Source organism: Zosterops lateralis (assembly GCF_965231275.1).
Source record: "Zosterops lateralis genome assembly, chromosome: 25".
NCBI classification, from domain to species: domain Eukaryota; kingdom Metazoa; phylum Chordata; class Aves; order Passeriformes; family Zosteropidae; genus Zosterops; species Zosterops lateralis.
In genome coordinates this window covers 2,799,360-2,821,434 of record NC_139785.1, presented here as the reverse complement: position 1 = coordinate 2,821,434, position 22,075 = coordinate 2,799,360, and the positions used below count along the sequence as shown (strand labels likewise).

Here is a 22,075-nt window from a genome sequence, read left to right as displayed (position 1 = left end):
TGAAGTTACCAGGAGTTTTGTCTGAGCAAGGCACAGCCTTTTACGTTGCAGTTTTCCAATTAATCTATTTTTAGATTACATTTTGAGACTTCCTCCAGCTTATCTCAGCACTCTCCACAGGGACCATCCCCTTTTCACAGAGGGGAAATGCAGGAGACAGGGCCACAGAAATAAAAATCCAGGGAACATCTGCATTCCCTGGGGTTTGAGCCCTTCCTGGATCACACTCCCACCTCCAGCATCCCAATCCCAGAAAATTTTGGGATCTCATGTCAGACAATGGGAAGAGAATCCTGATTTCAGCACTCTCAACCCATTTTTAAAAAGCAGAAACTCCCCCCAAAAAAACCACCTGGAAAATCATGAGGCACCTCTGTGAAGGGCAATCAGCAATTTTCTCTTTTTTTTTTTTTCTTTTTTTTTCTTTTTTCCCCCTTTTTTTTTTCCTTTTTTCCCTTTTTTTTCCTTTTTTTCCTTTTTTTTTTTTTTTTCTATTTTTTTTCCTTTTTTTTCCCTTTTTTTTTCCCCTTTTTTTCCCCCTGTTTTCAGTGGGAGCTCCAGAGTAATTCCTGGGAAAGAGGAGCCCTAAAAGGTTAAGCTCATGGGGAATTGGTTACTTAGAAGCTCTGGCAGCAGCAGAGACAGATTGCAGAGCAATGCATCATTTGAGCACTTTGAAAGAGCTATTTCCCAACTTTCCAGGATATTGACAAAACAGCAGGACGGGCTCAGAGTCGCTCCCAGCCCGGGATGTGGAGCTGGAGCTCGTGGAACACACACAGAGACACACAGAGACATCCCTTCCCATGGGGACAGGGATGGGGACAGTGAGGTTTCCCACCCAAAAACCTTCCTCGTGCTCAACTCTGGCTCTAAAGCTGCTCCCCAACACTCACAGTCCTGTTTTCATCCTTTTTTAGGTCCCTTTAGGTATTGCTGCCTGTAGCCCTGGTTTGTGCCTGAGGTGTTTTGGTTTTCTGAAATTCCTTTCCCAGAGAATTTTCTGTAAACAGGAGAAATGTTTTTGTAGCTGTACCTTTGTTATTCATTCCTTTCCCCAGGAGGGACTTCTCCTTGCTGTCCCTCTGCTCTGCCCAATGGGAGTGAAGAGGTTTGTCTTTGTGTCACCAATCCAATTGGTCTGTGTGAAATGGGATAAAAGGGAGACACAGCCCAGAAATAAAAGAGTCATTTTCAGCCTCCTGAATCTCAAAATCTGTGTTGTTGTGGTGTAAAACAGCATCAGCTTCCCTCACTTTACTTTCCTTGCCAGCCCCTGGAGATGAACAGCCACTAAACTCAACTAAAACATCTGGTGGGGAATGTCAGGCCGGGACCAGGGCAGGGAAAAGGGTAAAAACCTTCAATTTCCAGCCAAACAGGAGGGAAAGGCCTGTCTGAAATCCGGGGAGGTTGCTGGAGTTTCCATCCCCATCATTCCCAGCCAAAGCTCTATGGAACCACCTCAAGGAGGGACGTGGAGGGGCTGGAGAGTGTCCAGGGAAAGAAAAGGAGGTGGGGAAGGGTCTGGAGCTCCAGGAGGGGCTGAGGGAGCTGGGAAGGGGCTCAGCCTGGAGAAAAGGAGCTCAGGGGGGACCTTGTGGCTCTGCACAGCTCCCTGCCAGGAGGGGACAGCCGGGGGGGTCGGGCTCTGCTCCAGGGAACAGGGGCAGGAGGAGAGGGAACGGCCTCAGGATGGGCCAGGGGAGGCTCAGGGTGGGCAGCAGCCAAAATTTCTCTATGGAAAGGGTGGTCAGGGCTCAGAACTGCCCAGGAAGGTTTCGATTCCCATCCCTGGAGGTGCCCAAGGAACCACTGGAGGTGGCACTCAGAGCTCTGGGCTGGTGATAAGATGGGGATGGGGCAGAGCTGGGACTTCCATGGGCTGGGAGGGCTTTTCCAACCTCAACAATCCTGTGAACCCCCGGGGTAAAGGAGTGATTCTCATCTCAGACTCTGCACAGACAAAACACACAAAGGACCAACCACTTGTGGGAACAGGGAAAAGCTCCTGTGGCTCCCAGGGACAGAGCCCAGGGCTGCTCCTCCTGCCTGGAGAGGCTGAGGAGGAGATTCCCTCAGCTGCCTGTGCATCAGCAGCTCTGAGCTAACAGCAAAGCTGAGCCATAAATCCAGAGCCCTGCTGAGCTCTGCTCCAGCTGTAATTACCTGGGACATGGAGCACAGGGGGATGCTGCTCCACCTCACACACCCCACACCCCTCAGGAGGGGCTGGATTTTGGAGCACAGAGCCCAGGGAACAGCTGTTCAGGCACCAAAGAGCAGAAAAGGATCCTACAAGCCATGGCCATGGAGCATCTGGCTGCTGGAGGGGATTGAAAAATACCTGGGGAAAGGAGCACGAGGATCCTCCCCACCTGCACACCTGCTGGGATTCCAGATTTGGGATAAGGAGAGATGGAGAGAGAGGATTTTCCTCCTAGCCCAGCATCAAAGTCACTCTCACATGAACAAAGATGTGTTTCAATCCTTACAGTCTGCCCAGTCCCCCTTTGCTCCCTCCTCCCTGAATCCAGGCCCAGAAAGGTGCTGAGCCCAGTTCAGACACCCTCACTGCACGTTAATTTTGCCTTGCTGGGCCTGTCGCCCTCCCAGGCTGCCTTCCAGCTGCAAGGTGCATCTGTCTGTCCCTCATTTCCCCAGGAGCTGCTGTAGAACAGGAATTCCACCCAGGTGCACCAGAGAATCGTGACCACAGCTGGGGTTATCCACCCCAGTGCAGCCCCAAATCTTTCTTCTCCCAAAACTTCCCTTGGTGCAACACAAATATAAAACCCCAGCGAGCCGAGGAAACCCTGAAGAGGCAAAGCCATTTAGCAGCCTGTGAAGATGACTTATCCCAGACTCATCCTCAGCCGGCTGAAAATAAATCAAACCAACTTCTTCCCCTGCTCGAGTTCCAGTGAGAACGTGTCAGGAGCTGCTGTGCATTCACAGCTTCAGTGGCTGGGAGAGCCTGCTTGATGGACAGCTGTCTGTGGAGCATTCCCAAGCTTCTCTTCCCCCAAAAAAAGAGTGGGATGGATGAGAAAGAATTCCCTGGGCCTTTCAGGGTGGGAGGTGCCTGATGAGAAGCTGCTGCTGGATCACGAGCTGACCCCTGCGTGCAGCACAAATGTGGGATTATTTTCTTGCTAAGCCCCCCTTTGGTTTGTTTTGTTTTGTTTTTTTTTCATCTTGCAGCTCTGGAAATAGAAGAGAATAAAATAAATCAGGGCCACGCTGGAGAGTTTTGTGTTCTCTCTGGAGATAAAAGTCTCTAAGTACCCAGCAGAATTATGGACGATTTTGCCTCCGAGAGGGAGCAAGTTGCTCCTGAAACTGCTGATACATTTTTAATGACTGTGTGAGCTGGGGCTCTTCTTCACTGTTATCATCACCACAGCATCCTGCTATTCCGAGATTTCTGCAAGAAAAATTCCTAGACAGCAGAGCAAAAAAGCCAAAAGGCAGAAGAATAAAATGTTAAATTGCCAAAAGAAAACCCAAAAAAACCCACCCCCACTCTGCTGAGGCTGTCACAGAGATAAAGAAGACATCCCTGAAAAGCAGCTCGTTCCCTCTGCACAGCCTGACAAGGAATCTGCTGTTATTCCATGGAATTATGGAGTGGTTTGGGTTGGAAGGGATTGTAAACATCACCTGCCATGGGCAGGGACACCTCACACCATCCCAGGTTTCTCCAAGCCCAGCCTGGCCTTGGACACTTCCAGGGATGGGGAATATTATAAGTGCATATTATAAAATTGGCTTTTCACTAGATGTGTGTTATGCGATTAATAACTTTATACTAAGGATATAAGTTTTTATTTCTGCTATTAGTAAAGAAAATTAGGCATAGTGGTAGTAGTTGATAGAGTAGTTATTTAAACTGTTTGCTTGACCAAAACAACATCCAATGAACATTAATGAAGACCCTGCTATTGATAAAATATGCTTAAACTGTCTGTTTGGTCAAAATAACATCCAACAAACATGTAAAGAAGACCCTGCTATTGATAAAATATGATTAAACTTGTTATTTGACCAAAATAACATCCAATAAACATGTAAAGAAGACCCTGCTATTGATACACCAACTATCAGCATCTCCCATCTGAAGAAAGTCCAGACCCAGGCCCAGCTGGAGGTGATAATGAAGACACAGCCCAGAAACACAAATGCTCTGAAAAGGCAAACCCAAGGAGGGGCCAGGCTAAACAGTTCCTGGAATATGGAAACTGGTTTGTGGAAAAATATGAATATTCAACAAAACTGATACAATAGAAAAGGTATTTAAAGAAAAGTCTCTGGAATAGCAGGTTGTGGACTTGGCTGAATGCAGAGTCACCCCACCAGCAATAATTCTTTTTGCTTCATTTGTCTCCTAATTGTCTTATTTATTATTATTATTATTATTATCATTGAACCTATTCCTCAAAATCTACCTAAAAAGTGACCTCTGTTTTTTACAGGCATCAACTTCTCATGGCAAAGGGCAATTTCTGCTCTCACCTCCCAAAACCACCACCAACCCTGTAGGACTTGTCACTTGTCCCTTCCTCATCTGTCCCCAGCAGGGCCCAGCAGCATCTCCACTGCCCTGCAGAGCAGCGCCAGGCCCAGCATCCCCAAAAAACCCTCAAAGTGCTGCTTTTATTATCCCCGTGCAACCCCAGGCTGCAAAACTTCCCCCTGCACGCCTTCTCCTGCAAGCTGAGAAACCACAAACACCCTGGAAAAACCTGGCAGCGAATTCCACCTTCTCCAGGATGAGCTTTTTAATGTTGTTTTTTTTTTTTAATATTTTTTCTACCCAAGCAGGAGTTTTTTGGTGTTGATGGATCTCTCCCTGCCTCACCAGAAGCTTGATGAATGGTGAGAAAAAGCAGCTCAGGCAAAGCTGGAGAAATCCTCGCAGCTGAGACAACAAATTTAACAGCTGCGGGAGCAGCGAGGAATTGGGGGAAAAGAAAAAAAAAACAAAACCAAAAAAAAAAAAAAAAAAAAAAAAAAACTGTCGGGGAATATCAACAAACAACTTATCGGGGCCTTTTTCATTCTTTTCGACAGGCAAAAGAGAGCTCTCGCCTTTTGTAAAGCTGCTTTTGCAGGGGTTTGAAATGGAACAGGCAAGAAGGGAAGAAGATGAAAAAGCTGAAAAAACACCTCAACAAGTGGCTCCAAAAAGTGTCTCAGAGGGAGGGGAGAGCTCCACTGACAGCCAGCCCTGGGGCCACGGAGATATAAATTCAATTAAACTGAAAAAATCGCTCCATTAAAAGCCACCACCAATATGTTTCGCTTGGAAAAAAAAAAAAGGAAAAAAAAAAAAGCATAATTAGCACGGGTAAATCATTACCACGAGGTATCATCACAGTCAAAAAAACCTCTGTGAGGCTGAGGAAAAGATCCACGTCCATAAAGAGAATGAACGGCTGGAATTACAGCGGTAAATTTGAAGGAAGGGAGAAAAAAACCCAACAAATGAATGTTTGGATGGGGTGTAAACCCTTCACGCTGCAAGGAACTGGTGAATTCTGTATTTTTGAGGGCTGGGAGAATCAGCCCTCAGGGCCAGGCTCCTCATGCAGCCTCTGGAAGCAGCCAGAGCTTAAAAAGGATACTTAACAACATGAGGCAGAGCTCGGTTCCAGTCTGGCAATTTCTATGTTCCTATAAAAACCACGTCTCGTTTTTTTTTTTTTTAGATTTCATCAGCATTAAAGAGCCTTGCTTTGCTCACAGCCACCCCCTTCTCTCTGTCCTCACGCCAGTGGCAGGGATGGATTTAGGGGTGAGAGGAGCCCTGGGCTCCCCATCACATCTCCCCTCCCCTCCAGAGCCAGGCAGGTGTCACCAGGGCAGGTCACAGCCCAGGCAAGGTGATGTTGGTGATAAACACCTGCTCAGCTAATATATAAAATGGATTTTAAAAAAAAAAAATTAACTTTCATTCCCCTAGCTGTGTTCTTTCATCCCTCTCTTCTTCTTCTTCTTTTTTTTTTTCCCCCCCTCCACCCTTCGTGACTTCCAGAAAAAGAAGCAAGAAAACTTCAAGGAGAAAAGAATTCTGGAGGCAGCGAAGCAGAAGGACGAATGTATCCCTGACATTTCTCCTTGCTGTGGATTATTTCCTTTAACTTTCTCTCTCCCCAGCCTTGAGTCCTCTCATCTCACCCTTCCCAATCCTCCCCAGAATTAGCAGGGCCCGATCAAATTTCCTGCCACTGCTCAGAGATAAAAGCAGCGTGTCCCCATCCTAATTCCTCACCCGGGCTGGGCTATCTCAGAGCGAGATTTCCCCCAGCATTATCAACCCCAGAGCTGGGAGCACAAGGAGACTTCAGTCACAGGGACATCTTTATTCAATTTTTCCTCTCCTGCACAGGTTTATCAGGGGAGGCATCAGCCCTCCCGGGCTGGGTCAGTACAGGAGAGCTCTGCTGGCACTGGGGAGTGAATGATGAGTGTGGAAACCCCACCTGCCCTTCAGCCACAGCCCCATCACAGCATCGACCCCACAGCATTAAACCTCATCTGCTGGGGCAGCTCACTTCATCCTGGGTGTGGATTGGAGATGGGAATTCAGGCAGTGCAGTAACAGTGAAAAGCCCTGGCACATCCAGCAGCTGTGCCCTTTATACATGTATATTGTTATAAGTGTATATTGCAAAATTGGCTTTTCACAAGATGTGTGCTGTGTGATTAATAATGGGATAACAGCCACAGACATGTAAAGAAGACCCTACTATTGATAAAATATACTTAAACTGTCTGTTTGGTCAAAATAACATCCAGTGAACATGTAAAGAAGACCCTGTTATTGATACACCAACTATCAGCATCTCCCATCTGAAAAAAGTCCGGACCAAGGCCCGAGCTGGAGGTGATAATGAAGATACAGCCAAGAAACACAAATGCTCTAAAAAGGCAAACCCTTCCTGCCCTCCTTTAAAACCTTCCACAGAGAAAATCCTGTGGCTGCTGGGAAAACACACAGCGTGATGGATGCACAGAGCCCTGGGGTAAAACACCCCAATATTTGCCATTATGGGGTTGTGGGGTGTAACCCTCCCTGGGAGAGCCCCCCGAGCCTGGCTGGTGCTGGGTGATCCCCCCTCCTGCTGCCTCCGGGGGGATGCTGCTGCCCCTGCCCCATCCCTCCTCCAGGAATTCCTGCTCCAGTTTCCCCTCTGCCTCAGCCCCTCACAGCCAGCAAGGACTTGCACCTTGCACAGAGCACCAAACACCCCAGCACATCCCTCCCTGCATCATCTGTCCAAACCTCCCTGCCTGTGACCATCCACTGATCGAAAAAAAAAACCCTCCAGGAAAAGAGAAACACGAGGCTGTGTGGGATTCCCTCCCTCCTGTGGTGCCCACGATTTATTTTTATTAACAAACAATAGCAGTTAACAGCACCGTGGTCTCCCACGGCGAGGACTGTGTGAGTGAGACACTCTTAATTGGCCTGGAGCTGTTATCTGAGAGGAAAAATCAGCGCCAGGCTGGGGGGAAGAGGGGAGGCTGCAGTGGGAGGAGGAAGGGAAGGTTTCTCCCAGCTGGGAAGGACAAGGAGGTGTCATCAAACAGGGCCAGAGGTGGCCACAGCAGCTCTGCTCCTCTGAGCCCACAGCCAGCACCTCATCCTGGGCCAGAGCCTCAATCCTTGGCCAGAACCTCAATCCTTGATCAGCACCTCAATCCCTGATCAGCACCTCAGTCCTTGGCCAGAAACTCAATCCTTGATCAACACCTCATCACTGACCAGCACCTCAATCCTTGACTAGAACCAAAATCCTTGACTAGAACCTCAATAATCCCTGACCAGCACCTTGGTCCTTGACCAGCACCTCAATCCTTGACCAGCACCTCAATCTCAGACCAGCACCTCAATCCTTGGCCAGAAACTCAATCCCTGACCAGCACCTCAGTCCTTGATCAGCATCTCAATCCTTGGCCAGAAACTCATTCCCTGACCAGAAACTCAATCCTTGACCAGCACCTGAATCCTTGATCAGCACCTCAATCCCTGACCAGCACCTCAACCCTTGACTAGAACCAAAATCCTTGACTAGAACCTCAATAATCCCTGACCAGCACCTTGGTCCTTGACCAGAAACTCAATCCTTGACCAGCACCTTAATAATCCCTGACCAGCACCTCTATCCTTGGCCAGCACCTCAATTCCTGACCAGAACCTCAATCCTTGACTAGAACCAAAATCCTTGACCAGCACCTCAATCCCAGACCAGCACCTCAATCCTTGGCCAGAAACTCATTCCCTGACCAGAAACTCAATCCTTGACCAGCACCTGAATCCTTGATCAGCACCTCAGTCCCTGACCAGCACCTGAATCCTTGATCAACACCTCATCACTCACCAGCACCTCAATCCTTGACTAGAACCAAAATCCTTGACTAGAACCTCAATAATCCCTGACTGGCACCATGGTCCTTGACCAGAAACTCAATCCTTGACCAGCACCTCAGTCCTTGACCACTCTAAGCACAAAATACAAGGCTGAGGGTTTGTTTACCTTGGATAAAGATTCTGGGCAGGTCAAAAATCATCTCTAAAGAAGGAAGAAAAGGTTTTCTTGCCTCCCCACCTCTGGCAGGCACAAACCCCTCCGTGTACAGCTGTTGGTGTTTTTTTTCCTGTCTAAAGTGGCTCTCCTGACATATTTTATGCCACATTTATTCAGCAGAAGACTCCTGCCCACTCTGCAGGCCTTCAGTTCCATTAAAGCTCCTCTGGTGAGGGACAGAGCAGAGTCTGGCTGCAGACAGCAGCACGGGAGGGGAGTTTTGGGAAGGGAAATGCAAACTGATCTCTCCAGCTGAGGTGGCCTGGGGACGCTCTGAGGTGAGCAGAGTCTGAGCTGCTCAACGAGTCTGCTTGCAAAGAATCCCTGAATAAATGAGCACAGCCAGAGCCTTGGATTCATCAAAAGCTTAACCAGGAAAAAAGGCTTTAAAACAGCCAAGGTCTTACACTGAGAAATGGATAAAAATTGAGTTTGGGAGCCTGGGGTTTGCTCCAATAGGAAACAAACCACTGTGGCTTTTTCAAATGGGTGTTCCAGGGTTGCCCCATCCCTGGAAGTGTCCAAGGCCAGGCTGGATGGGGCTTGGAGCAACCCGGGATAGTAAAAAGTGTCCACAGATTTAGAAATTTTAGCAAAACATCTTGCCCTGGGCGGCACAAGATCCAAGTACCCACTGGCATTAAACCTTTAATTCTTCCAGCCTCCTTGCCTGTCTCTCACAAAACCACACTGTGAGTGCACCAAGTGGGTGAAAAACCCACTGAGGACACTTTTATTACATTTCAAGGACTGAAGGAACTGCTTCAAACCCCCCTTTTTGGAGGTTTCCTTGCACTCATCACCTTTGAGCACAGCAAACTGAGCTGACCAGAAACACATTTTCCCCTCCTTGAAACCCACGACTTTCCCAGCTGTGCCACACTTTTGTTTTGCTAAGTGGAGACACTTTTGGGAACCCGCTCTCAGCCTTTTGTCTCGCAGTGATCCAACCTTTAACAGGAAAAACACCAACTTTCCCTTTTTTGAAGGAAACCTTCAGGTCTGAGGCGGTTCCCTCCACCTCTCCAAAGGCTGCTCTTTTCCCCACAAAAACAGAAAAAAAAAAAAACAATTTCTCCTTTTAGAAAAAAAGAAAAAAAAAAAAAAAAAAAAAGGCTTTGATGGAAAATTTTCAGCTCTCTCAGAAGAAAAGCAACCCGAGGAGCACAGAGCCCTATTTGCTGCTGGTGAGGAATTGCTGCCACACCAACGAGGCTCTTTACACATGAAGGAAGTTCTAAAATATGAATCGGATCTGTGAACATCTCGGGAGTCTGGGGGGAGAGAAAGCTCTTAAATGCATCAACCTGATCTCTGGGCTACAGCATGAAGATTAATCTATTTATTTAACTTAGAGGCCCTGGCAGATTCAAGAGGGAGAAGAGAAAGGAAAACAAAGCAGCCTCTACCAAATCAACCTGCAAGAAGTGCTTTATGGCCAAAAAAGCTTCTTTTTATTGCTGCCAAAAACTGTAAGTGAAACAAATAGACTAATCCCCCATCTATCACCACCCAAAGAACATTTTGATCCATCCAAGCTCCACAAGTCTGGCTTTTGAGGATGGGAGGAGGTGGTTTGTGAATGGCTGGAGATGATGTTTGTGTGTTTTAGTGGAGCACAAGGAGGTGGGAGCCAGGAGAGATGCCAGGCTGAGAACAGGCACAAGAAAACACAGGGGTGATAGGCTTGGGGGGCAAGAAAACCTGCAGAATTATTGGGCCAGAAAGAAAATACAGGAGCTGGGAGATGCTCGTGCAAAGGCACAGCTGCAGCGCAAACCACCAGATGCGAAAGAATAAGGCAGCAATAAATAGTCTTGCACAGGAAGGCAGAATCAAAGTCCAAACTCGTGTGTGAAGTTGCAATTAAAGGCATTATTTTGCATGAGAGAAGCTTTTAATCTTGCTTGTAGCAAAAGTGACAAGAAAAAAAAAAAAAAAAAAAAAAAAAAGATTTCAGGCCAGAAAACTATGGGTTTGATTAATTAACAGCAAAAAGCACCAATTAGGGGTGCAGTGCTCCTGTGTGGCTGAGATGAAACAGCCCAAACCCAGAGGGATGGAGGAGAATGGGCAGCCCTGGCATTTTTCCTCTGCTGGTTGTAACCACACACCAAATCCCGTGTAGAAGAGGGGAATTCTGGCTCTAGGGGAAACACCAGCCAGACAAATGGAGTAATTAAGGGGTTTTTTAGTGGGTTTTATTTGCTGACCTCCCTCCCTGGTGGGGCTGTGAGGCTGAGGGGATGGGATTTGCTTTTAATCCAACAGAGATTCCCTGGCTCTGCAGGAGGAGCATCCCCAGAGCAGGGATGGGGAAGGGACAGGAGAGAGGCAGTGTTGGCTGACAAAAGGAAATTTCCTCTCCTGCCTGTCGATACATTGCTGGGCAGGGGACCAGACAAATCCTCACACTCATCCTTGGCAAGAACCTGCTCAAGCTTCTCCCCTCAGCACCACAACAGCTCCGAAAACTCGCTCGCAGACATGACTTGTCTCCCCAGCCTTGGCTCTGGCACCTCTCAGTTTCTCACCACGCTCCCCTGCCTGTCTCATGGCCTTTCATGGGTTTATTTAAGGCTTGGGGAACCTTTTGCATAACGAGAAATTTGGGCTCAGAGCCTGGTGATGCAAGAAGAGCTTTGGAGCCAAGAACCACTCGAGTTTCATAAGCCTCGAGATAAACCCCTTTCTGCCTCCTTTTTCCTTTGTTTCTCCAGTCTCTGGCCACTTCAGACACAACTCCAGGGCAGCTCCACAGTTCCCCTGTGGTTCTGAGTTATTCACCATTTCTCCTGCAGGAGATCCCAGCTTTTCTACACTGAAGGGGAGCAGAGATCCTCAAAAGTGCTAATGGGGCTTGCACTGCCATAAAAACCACCCCAGGAACAGCCCTGAGGAAAACCCCACAGCCACAAAAATCTTCAGCATTGGTTCTGTCCAGCAGAAGCTGGGGGAGGAATGAGATGAGCCTTAAAATCCCTTCCAACGCAACCCATTGGGTGCCCCTGTGTTTCAGGCAGAGCCAGGATTTGCAGAGCCAAGCACAGGATAAACCTCACAGACACCTCAGGAGGTCACACTCCACTCCCTGTCCTGTCTGCAGCCTGGTCAGGAGTGTGTCCCCCTGCTTCTTCAGCCTTCTGATGTTTGCATTCTTGGACTTGAATTCTCACACTTGTAATATAAACAAAACTTGGTATTTTGTAAATAATAGCCTTCCTTCCAGGGGGAAGGACAAACCGATAGACCTCTAAGTTGACCAGTGGGGTCAGAGAGGTGTTAACCTCATCCCCCAATCCCTGATCAAATTCCAAAGACTATATAGGCCAAGATCCCAAAAATAAACCTTCTTCTTTCTGGTCTCACAACCTGACAGGTGAGTGTGAACTTTTTATGTCCATGTAGTAACAAGGAGTGGAGTAAAACCTCCTCAAGCTTGTTACAAGAGAAGTGACACCACAGCCGTGGCCTTTCAGCAGAGATCACTTTTCCTCGTTACCAGACCGTGACACAGAGCCCCACAAAGGCCCAGGACGTGGAAAACCACATTTGTTCCCTGAACAAATCCACCGTGCCCACCTGAGCTGTAATCAGGCTGGCCGTGCTCCTGGCTCAGCAGCATTCCCAAAACTGCTCCCAGAGCCCTCATCCTCATCAGTGATGTCCAATTTCCACACTGAGCAGGGAGCAGCCCTTCCCAGAGTTGGCTTTGCACTTGTGACATCAATTCTGGTTAAATGAGGGAAGGACAGAGTTATGTCCAAAGCCTCACCACATCACTCTCCTGCAGCTCCAGCATAAATCGTGCTCATTAACCAGGCTGAGCCCAACTTCCATGTTTGCATCCTGACCTGCAATCCATCCAAGCCCCAGCAGCAGGCAAAGGCACAGCCTGCCTGGCCAGATGAGCCAGCAGCACTCAGGAATGGCACATCCTGAAGCTGCTCTTTCTCATCCAGACACTTCTGGAGGTGCCTCGACAGCAGAGAAGAAGAGGCTGAGACAGCTGAGCCTTCCACACCCACTCCTGTGCCCAGCCTGGATCAGGCTGGAATAGGGTGCCCAGCTCCCAGCCAAATCCCATGGGGATGCAGCTCATCAAAAGCTCCAGGTTTCTCTGAGTTTTATGAAATCACAGCCTGCCAGAGGAGAGGAAGATTCCCTCACACAGGGAAGTGTTTAGCTGTGCTCCCATCAGGCACCAAGGAATCCGCCAGGGAAGGACGTTCTGCCTGCCCTGAGTGTGGGGGAAACCATCAATTAGAGCTTGCTGAGCTCAGCCACAAGGCACAAACAGCTCTCCAGGCTCCCTTAACTCCCCAGCTCACGGGAACTGCTTGGGCTTTATTCCCCCCTCCCCTCTGGAATTCACTTCACCTCAGCCCCACTCCAGGCAGAGGGAGTTTGGAGTGGCTGTGATTCAGCACAGCTCATTTCCAAGCAGTCTGGAGCCCAGCAGGCTCCCAAACTATTCCAGGAGGCACCAGCCCAGCTGATTGCTGCTGACTGCTGGCAAATGGCAGCCTCTGAGCCTCCCCCTGCCCCCAAAAAGAAAAGCTGTTCATGATAAAACCCACATTATTCCTTCCCAAAAGTAGTTTCCATGCTGCTGGTGGGAGAGAACAGCACTGAGGGTGGAGGAAGGATCTTGATCAGACCCCCAGCCTGAGCTGGAGCAGCTTTTCCTCCCCTCCACCCTCAGCCTGGATTGAATCACAAACATCAGGGGGCCATTCTCTCTCTGCCATCCCCCAAAAAAACGCTGCTGCTGCAACAACAAACCCTCAGAGGGCTGGGGGAGATGGTGACATGCTGTTAGCAGAGCAAGGGCAGCCTGGTGTGGGCAAACAGAGCCTTAAATCAAACACAAAACCACCTGCCAGCACCTGCCTGGTGAGGGAACAGGCCCTGCCCTGAGCTCACAGGAGGATTTCTGCCCCCACAGCAGCTGGGGGGGATGAGAACACACCAGGAAGGTTGTCACCAGATGGGCACAAAAAGGACACCCACTCAGTCAGTGTCAGGGCAGAAAAGATGGGAGTTTATTCTGGGATTCTGATTTATAAAGCTTTTGGAGTTTGATCAGGGATTGGGCCATGAGGTTAACACTTCTCTGACTCCACTGGTCAAACTAGAGGTTCATCAATTTGTCCTTCCTCCTGTTACCAAACATCAGTCTTTGTTTATTTTACAATGCGTGAAGAAGCTCCAGTAGAAATGTAAAACATCAGAAGGCTGAAAAATCAAAAGGACAGAAGGTTCTTTCCCACCTGGATTTCAGCCACTGCTCTGGGCATCATCCCTGGGGCTCCAATCCCCACAGGGGGTGGGTGGGAGGGACAGGGCTGGGTGCTGATGGCACAGGATGGGGATGGTGGAAAGCACAGCCCAAAGCCTGCAGTGACAGCACACAGGAGCCTGGCCAAGCACAAGGCACAGGCTCCTTTTCCTCCAGCAGCAGCAGCAGCTTCAGCCAGGGAATGCAGCAAAGAACGATCGGTGCAGAAAGCCTTTGACACATCAAGGGAAAAAAAAAAACAAAAAACAGCCCAGAAAACAACACTCTCAGCAATAACCAGTGAATAATTTGCTGTTTCTGAGGCGCTGGATTAACTCTGGGCCCTGAGCAGGCTCAGATCCTCCGTCCTGCAGGACCTCTCTGAGCTGCACTTCCAAGGAGCTGCTCATTAGGGCTGCAAACACCCAGAGCCCCTTCAGATCCAGCTTCTCCCTGAAGTTCTTTGCCTGCTCCCTCTCTCCTGCACCACTCAAAGTCATCCAAACCCCCTCAAAACAGAGTTCACCTCCCTTAACGTGGATGTTTATCCCAACAGCTCCCTGCTTGGATTTGCTTCACCCTGAAGCCTCCCTGAGCCTGGCCCTGGAAATGGAAGCAGCTCAGCTCCTGTGCTGCAGCCAGGGTGATGATGAGAGCCTGTCCTCTTCTCCCTGACTCCCACCTGCCTCTGAGCATCCCCCTTTCCCTGCCATCCCCATGGCTACCAGCACTCTGCCTGCCAAACCCCCTCCTGCATCACTGCCTGCCTTCCCTGCTCTGGAGCTCCTTCCCTGGGACTGGATCCTGCTGTTCTCCCCCCATCTCCCCTGTTTATCCAGGCTGGGTGGGGTTTTCCCTGTGCCCTGAACTTCCCTGGGATATCCCTGCAGAGGAGCAAGGATGGGTTGAATTCGATAAGTTGAATTTGGGATTAAGCTTGAACCCATTTGATGCAGAGAGTTTGTCCTCGGGATATCCCTGCAGAGGAGTGTGGGGCTGTTATATCCAGCCTGATGTGCCACAGGGGACACAAAAACCCCACAAAGACATCACAAAAACCCCACAAAGACACCACAAAAACCCCACAGAGACACCACAAAGACCCCACAGAGTCAAATCAACCTCAGGAGCACCAGAAGGAAGAGGGAGAGGCACAGCAAGGCAAGTTTAGTGGGAAATCCCTGGTGCTGCACAGCTCTGGGCTCCTGGTTTCACTGAGCCATTCCCTCACTGCCATCCCCCAGCACAGGATCTGCAGGATTCTGGATCTGCACAGGGAACAGCAGCTGGTTTTCCATGGCATTTTAACTCAGACCAGCTCAAACCCATCCCTTGGTGTCAACTCCACCAGTCTCAGCCCAGCAGGAGCTCAGAGAGGAGGAGAGAGGCCCAGGGATAGGGGGAAGAATCCTGGGCAGGAAGAATTCCTGCACTAAAAGGGTTGTTAGACCTTGGAAGAGGTTTCCAGGGAGGTTTGGAGTCCCCATCCCTGGAGGTGTCCAAGGAACCTCTGGAAGTGTCCAAGAAACAACTGGAGATGTCCAAGGAACCTCTGGAGGTGTCTGAGGAACCCCTGGAGGTGTCCAGGGAACCCCTGGAGGTGTCCAAGGAACCCCTGGAGGTGACACTCAGAGCTCTGAGCTGGGGACAAGGTGGGGTTTGGACAGTTTGGACTCGATTGTCTTGGAGGTCTTTTCCAACCTAAATGTTGAACTCTAAACATGATTTGTACAGTCCTGCCCCCAGTTCTGTTCAGCTCCCTGCCCTCCCCGTCCCAGAGAGGCGAATCTCAGTGTCTGGGGAAGAGGAGGAGTTAAAACCCTGAGCACTCTGAGCAGGGAGAGGCCACATTTCTGCCCAAAGCCAAGGCAGGCTGGAGGCAGGAGCAGAACATCCAAATCCCCAATGGACGGTCTCCAGATCTCTGGATTTATGTCAACCTGGAGACCAGACAAGGAGCCATTAATTCCTGAGCTGTCCAGGCCAGAATTGGATGAGTGACAGCTTCAGCACAATGGGCACAATGGCCCCTGTCCCCGGGGTGCCCGGGAGAGGATTCTGCCTCTGCCTGGAGCTCAGAGAGATCCCAATTCCCTCCTCCTGTTCCCAGCCAGGAGCCCTCTCCACCCCCGAGCCTTGGGAAGGGCTGATAAAGCCTCTGCTCCTCCTGAGCCTCCTCCTCTCATCCCTGTCCCTTCCCTCCCCAGGCTGCTGCCACTCAGGCAGGAATTGCTCTCTGGGGAGGGATTTGAAAATCCTGTGCCCCCCATCCCTCCCCTGGAGCTGACAGCAGCCTTTCAGCCCAACAACAGCTCCAAAGGCTGCTGAACAGAGATATTTTTATGAAAGCTCCCCCCCCCACCACCTTCCCGAAATCATTCCAAGCTCCTTTTCTTAGGCACTTTGAAATAATTAAAGTCTTCCATCAAATTATACTGAAGATCTCTATGAAAAGCCTTTAATTTCCATTCACTTAAAGTAACTCCATCCAGCAGATGAACTCTGCAGGGGGCTCTTTTTGTTTGGGGTTTTTCTTTCATCCCATCTCCTTTTTTATTATTATTATTTTTTTTTTTTTTTTTTCTTCCTACTCCTCCTCTTAAAACATCACGCTGGGAAACTTAAATTCGATTTTAGCCCTGACTGGAATTTCGGGCTGTGCCACATCCTGCACAGCTGCACTGGGAAATCTCGAGTTCTCCTGAACGTTTCATCAGCTCCTGGTGGGCAGCAGCAATTCCTGAGCGTGGGGTGGGGACGTGAGTGAAGCCTCTGAGTGAGCACCACAATCTCCCCAGTCCATCCCTCCCTCCCACAGCAGTGCTGGGATAACAAAAAAAGTGCTCCAGAAATCCCGGGGAGCAGAGAGGGGAGAGTTTCTGATTTTATCTGGTTTTATCTAATTTTATCTGATTTTACCTAAGTAGGGGAGATTGCCAGGCTGACCTTTAGCTCAGGGAATAAACCAGGGATTTCCACGGGGCAGAAATGGCTCTTTCCACCACAGGAATTATGCAGGAACAGGGAGAATTGATTTAGGAATCACAGCAGCAGCAAATTCCAGGAGCTGGGAAAAGCTCCTGTGAGGCAAAGCCTGACTCTGCTTCAGGACACCAAGATTCCCTCCCCGGCTCTGCTGCTTGGCCAAACTTTCTCTCCTCATGCATTAATTTTCCCACCTGTACCCAGTGAGAATAATGTCACAGACCTCTCCAGAGGAGGTGTCAGGATGAAGAGTGTTCTGCCAGGCTCATACATCATCATTAGCCCTGGCCAGGAATAACCCAGGCGCTGGGAACCTGGAGCAGCGTTTTTCCAGCTGCACTTGGAATGTTTTTCCATCCTTTCAGACCTTCTCCTTCTGCCTAGCTGGACTTTATTGTCGTTTATTTGTCATTTATTTGCACTGCAGAAGTGCCCCAAATGAAATCATCACGGCTCCTTGTCCCCAAAAATGTTGTCTTGTCACTCAAATCAAGTCCTGCTCTGCACAGCATAAAAAATACAGGGAATCATGGAATATCCTCAGCTGGAAGAGATCCACGAGGATCATCTGAGTCCCTGCACAGAACAACCCCAATAATTCCACCCTGTGCCTCAAAATCCCAGAACAGAGCAAGAAAATGCTGCCATTTTTTGCACTTAAAGTCACAGCACTCGCAAAAAAGACTAATAATTAGCAAAATGAGGAAATTATGGCTTTTAAGAACATTTCCACAGGGGTTTTTGCCCCGTGGTGCAGCAGCCCAGCCACTGCCATCCCCACAGTGGGACAGGGCACTGGGAAAGCCACTCCAGGAGCTCCTGCAGACACACACGGGGCGGGTTACGCAAGGTAAATCCTCCTCTGCAAAATCCCTTCTCCCACCCCAAAAACCACAGCAGTGATTCACCAGCAGATGAAGAGCCTCTCATAACTCTCCCCCTGACAGCTCAGGACAAGCAACACAGCTCTGGTAGCATCAGGTCAGTGCTCTGCCTCGAGCTGGGCCAGAGCAGCGAGAGGATGGAGGTAATTAACGACGGTAACGAAGCTGTTTAGTCATCCCTGTGCCGGCAATTCATCCCTGTCACGGGCAGAGGAGGATCAAAGCTGCCAGCGGCAACTCTGGAACTGCCTGCTGGCCCCACATGCTCCTGGTGGGTTTTGGAGAGGAGCTGCAGTCGCCTTCCCCAAAAATCCATGTCCAGATAAACCCCACACGGTCCTGTTGGGCTTTGGAGAGGAGCTGGAGCAGCCTTCTCCAAAAATCTGTGTCTAAAGAAACCCCACATGCTCCTGGTGGGCTTTGGAGTGGCCTTCTCCAAAAATCCACATCCAAATAAACTCCACGCACTCACAATGGGTTTTGGAGAGGAGCTGGAGTGGCCTTCCCCAAAAATCCACATCCAAATAAACCCCAAATGTTCACGATTGGTTTGGAGAGGAGTTGGAAAGGCCTTCCCCAAAAATCCACATCTAAATCAACCCCACACGCTCCTGGTGGGTTTTGGAGGGGAGTGGCCTTTCGCAAAGATCTGTGCCCAAAGAAACTCTACACGCTCCTGGTGGGCTTTGGAGAGGAGCTGGAACAGCCTTTCCCAAAAATCCATGTGCAAATAAACCCCACATGCTCCTGGTGGGTTTTGGAGGGGAGTGGTCTTCCCCAAAAATCTGTGTCCAAGGAAACTCACACGCTCGCGATTGGCTTTGGAGAGGAGCTGGAGCAGCCTTCTCCAAAAATGCACATCCAAATAAACCCCACAGACTCACAATGGGTTTTGGAGAGGAGCTGCAGTGGCCTTCCCCAAAATTCCACGTTCAGATAAACCCCACATGCTCCTGGTGGGCTTTGGAGGGGAGTGGCCTTCCACAAAAATCTGTGCCCAAAGAAACTCTATACGCTCCTGGTGGGCTTTGGAGAGGAGTTGCAGTCGCCTTCTCCAAAAATCCACGTCCAAAGAAACCCCACACGCTCCTGCTGGGTTTTGGAAAGGAGTGGGCTTCCCCAAAAGTCTGTGTCCAAAGAAACTCCACACGCTCTGGTGGGCTTTGGAGTGGCCTTCTCCAAAAATCCACATCCAAATAAACCCCGCACACTCACGATGGGTTTTGGAGAGGAGCTGGAGTGGCCTTCTCCCAAAACCCTTCTCCCAAAATCCACGTCCAGATAAACCCCACACCAGCCCCAGCAGGAGGTGACACAAGGAAGGAGCCCCTCTCAGGGTTTTTTCCATCCTCACATCAAAACCCAAGCCCCAAAGAGCCTCTCCCTTCTCCAGAATCCCAATAGGATTTTCCAGAATCCCAATAGGATTTTCCAGAATCCCACAGGACCCTGAACTGAGATCCCAGGGTAGCACTGCAAGCCCTGAAATATCCCATCCTCCCAATAGAAACCAGGGAAAAAAAAAAAATCCAACAAAAAGCACCACGAAAAAAAATTCATTAAATGGAGCTGGAAAGCTCCTTTCAGGTTTGGACCTTCCAGTACCTTGACTTTGTGGGAATGCAGAAAATCCAAGGAAAAAAAAAATAATCTCAAAGAATTGATTTGGGTTTGGCAGCAGCTGATCCAGCGGGATTTGGAAGAGGAACGACTCTCAGCCCCGTGCTCAGAAACCCCATCAAAACATAACCCTGAGTTTTGCACATTCAAGGGGAAAAGGCACAAAATTTGACACTTTTCTTCCCATTCTTCCCATTTCTGGCTCTGCTTGGGGCCAGAAGAGGAAATATCAGAGGGAAATCCACTCCCAAAAAATCCCAGCTGCTTTTCCAAGGGCTCCCAGCTGGCTTTGGGGCAGAATTCCCACACTGGCAGCCAGGGGAATTGTGGCAATGCCTGGAAAAGTGCCTGCTGGAGTTCCCCAAGGGCTCACCCAGCAGCAGTGTCTGCCACAACACCGACACTGGATTTGTGTGGGTGGGGAGGTGTTTGTGCCTGGGGCTGAGCCTGCGAATCCAACACACCCCCCCAAGCCTGGGCTACCCACTAAAAGCCATTTTCAGCCCCAAAATGCCCCATTCTCTATCCCTAAATAACTCCTTGGCTCTCCTTCCCCCTCTCTAAAACTGGATTTATTCCCTGTGAGGCTTTTCTGGTTTTGGTTTGTTCAAAGGAGCTTCAAAAATGCATTTTGTTGATGCCACAAAACCCTGGAAGTCCCAACACGGATTCAACAAGGAGAGAAGGTGCCTCCAGCCCTCAGAGGGCACCCAGACTCCCTCTGGAAGGAGATTTGGGGGGGAGAGCCAAGAAACGCCACCAAAAAATGAATTATCAGCATTAAAAAATGTAAGTTTGCCATATATCCACATGGAGAACTCAGATTTAAGGTGGGAAATCTGTTTGTGTGCAGAGCACAGGTTTGTGGATTTGACAAGAGGCAAGGCACAAACGTTCAGGTCTGTGCTTGGGAAACAATTCTGTGCTCAGATTTTGGGCTTATTTCAAAAGGTGTGGGGGCAGCCAAGCAGTTTCCTGGATGGGAATCACATTTTTGACACCAAAAAGCACCAAAACCCCAACTCTGGGTTGATTCCAGCCTTTGCAGCAGTACCTGGGCACAGGTGAGTTACTGCTCCCCTGCCACCAAATCCAGGTTCTCTCTCCCTTTCCCCATCCACCTCCATTTCTATCACTGCTTTATTGTGAACATTTGTGGTTTAATTTCCACCTCTCCTCTACCTATTTTTTTGTTGTTTTTTTTTTTTTTCCTTCCCCAACACCACTAAAAGCTGGCAGGTTTTAAAACCCCCGAGTATCTCGAGGAGAGGAGGGCTGGAACAGCTCCTTTGGGGACAATGGATTCCATTCTCCTGCAGTGTGCCTACAAAGTCAAACCCAAATTCTTCCTTTTTATAGGAATTCATTCAAAGCCTATTGATCTGAGCCTTCATTCTGCTCTTAACAGCCTCTGAGTTGGATTTATTTTTTTTTTTTTTTTTCCTGATCAAGGTTTTCTAAAATGACATTCAGCTCTGTGCCTTTTATATTTTTAAACAGCCCCTTCATTCCTCTTGCCCCAGGGCTGCTTTCCCACACTCCAACTCAGTGGCAAAACCCCAAAAACTGCCCCAGGTTTGTCCCTTTGCTCCCTCACTGGTGTGGCTCCTCCCAGGAATCCCAGGATTATATGGATTGTATTTATATGGATGCTGGAATTGCTCCCTGGGACTCATCACAAGCCGTTCCTAAGTTGGACCTGGGGACTCCTTATCCCCTGAATTATTCTCCTGCAATCTGCTGGAGGTTTGTGCAGCAGGGCTCAGCCTGATGGATGGTGACAGTCTGGATTTATTCTGCCTCCAGGTGTGAAAGGGAAAATTCTGGCCACCTCTGGCTCCTGCCTGCCCATTCCAGGACAATGGAATTGCTGCTGCACCCGTGGGATCGTCCCTTCACATCTCCAGGTGCCAGCAGCATTCCAGACTTTGGAGAGTGGCAGCATAACCCTGACAATTCCAGAGCACAGAAGGATCTCTGTGGGGTTGGGGAAATCCTTGTCCAGGAGCAAAAAGGACCTTAGAACCCCCTCCTTTAAAATGGTCTGCTTTATAAATAACTAAAACCGTAAATAATCAAAAATCATCAATAATCAAAAATTATAAATAATCAAAATCATAAATCATCAAAACCATGGGTGGTACCCAAGCCTTGGCAGCTCCTGCATCGTCTCCTGGATTTCCCTGATCCATCTCCATTCTCCAGCCTGTTCTTCCCCATATGCCCATTTATTCCAGCCTATTCTTCCCCATATATTCCAGCCTGTTATTCCCTATATCCCCCATATATTCCAGCCTATTATTCCCCATACATCTCAGCCTGTTCTTCCCCATATCCCCCAACCTGTTCCTCCCCATATCCCCCATATATTCCAGCTTGTTATTCCCCATATCCCCCATATATTCCAGCTTGTTATTCCCCATATCCCCCAAATATTCCAGCCTATTCTTCCCCATACATTCCAGCCTGTTATCTCCCATATCCCCCAAATATTCCAGCTTGTTATTCCCTATATCCCCATATATTGCAGCCTGTTATTCCCCATATCCCAGATATGCCTGAGCCTGTTCTTCCCTATATCCCCCATATATTCCAGCCTATTATTCCCCATGCATCCCAACCTGTTCTTCCCGTTATCCCCCACATATTCCAGCCTGTTATCCCCCATATCCCCACACCCAGCAGGTTTGCTCAGGGGTCTCAGCACACGA

At 49.2% G+C, this 22,075-nt stretch overlaps 1 protein-coding gene across 2 annotated transcripts in view; it reads right to left on the bottom strand.

The window, feature by feature from the left end:
- GRIK4 (glutamate ionotropic receptor kainate type subunit 4) overlaps positions 1–22,075 on the bottom strand; it is a 209,504-nt gene that overhangs the window by 137,721 nt on the left and 49,708 nt on the right. The window lies entirely within an intron of this gene.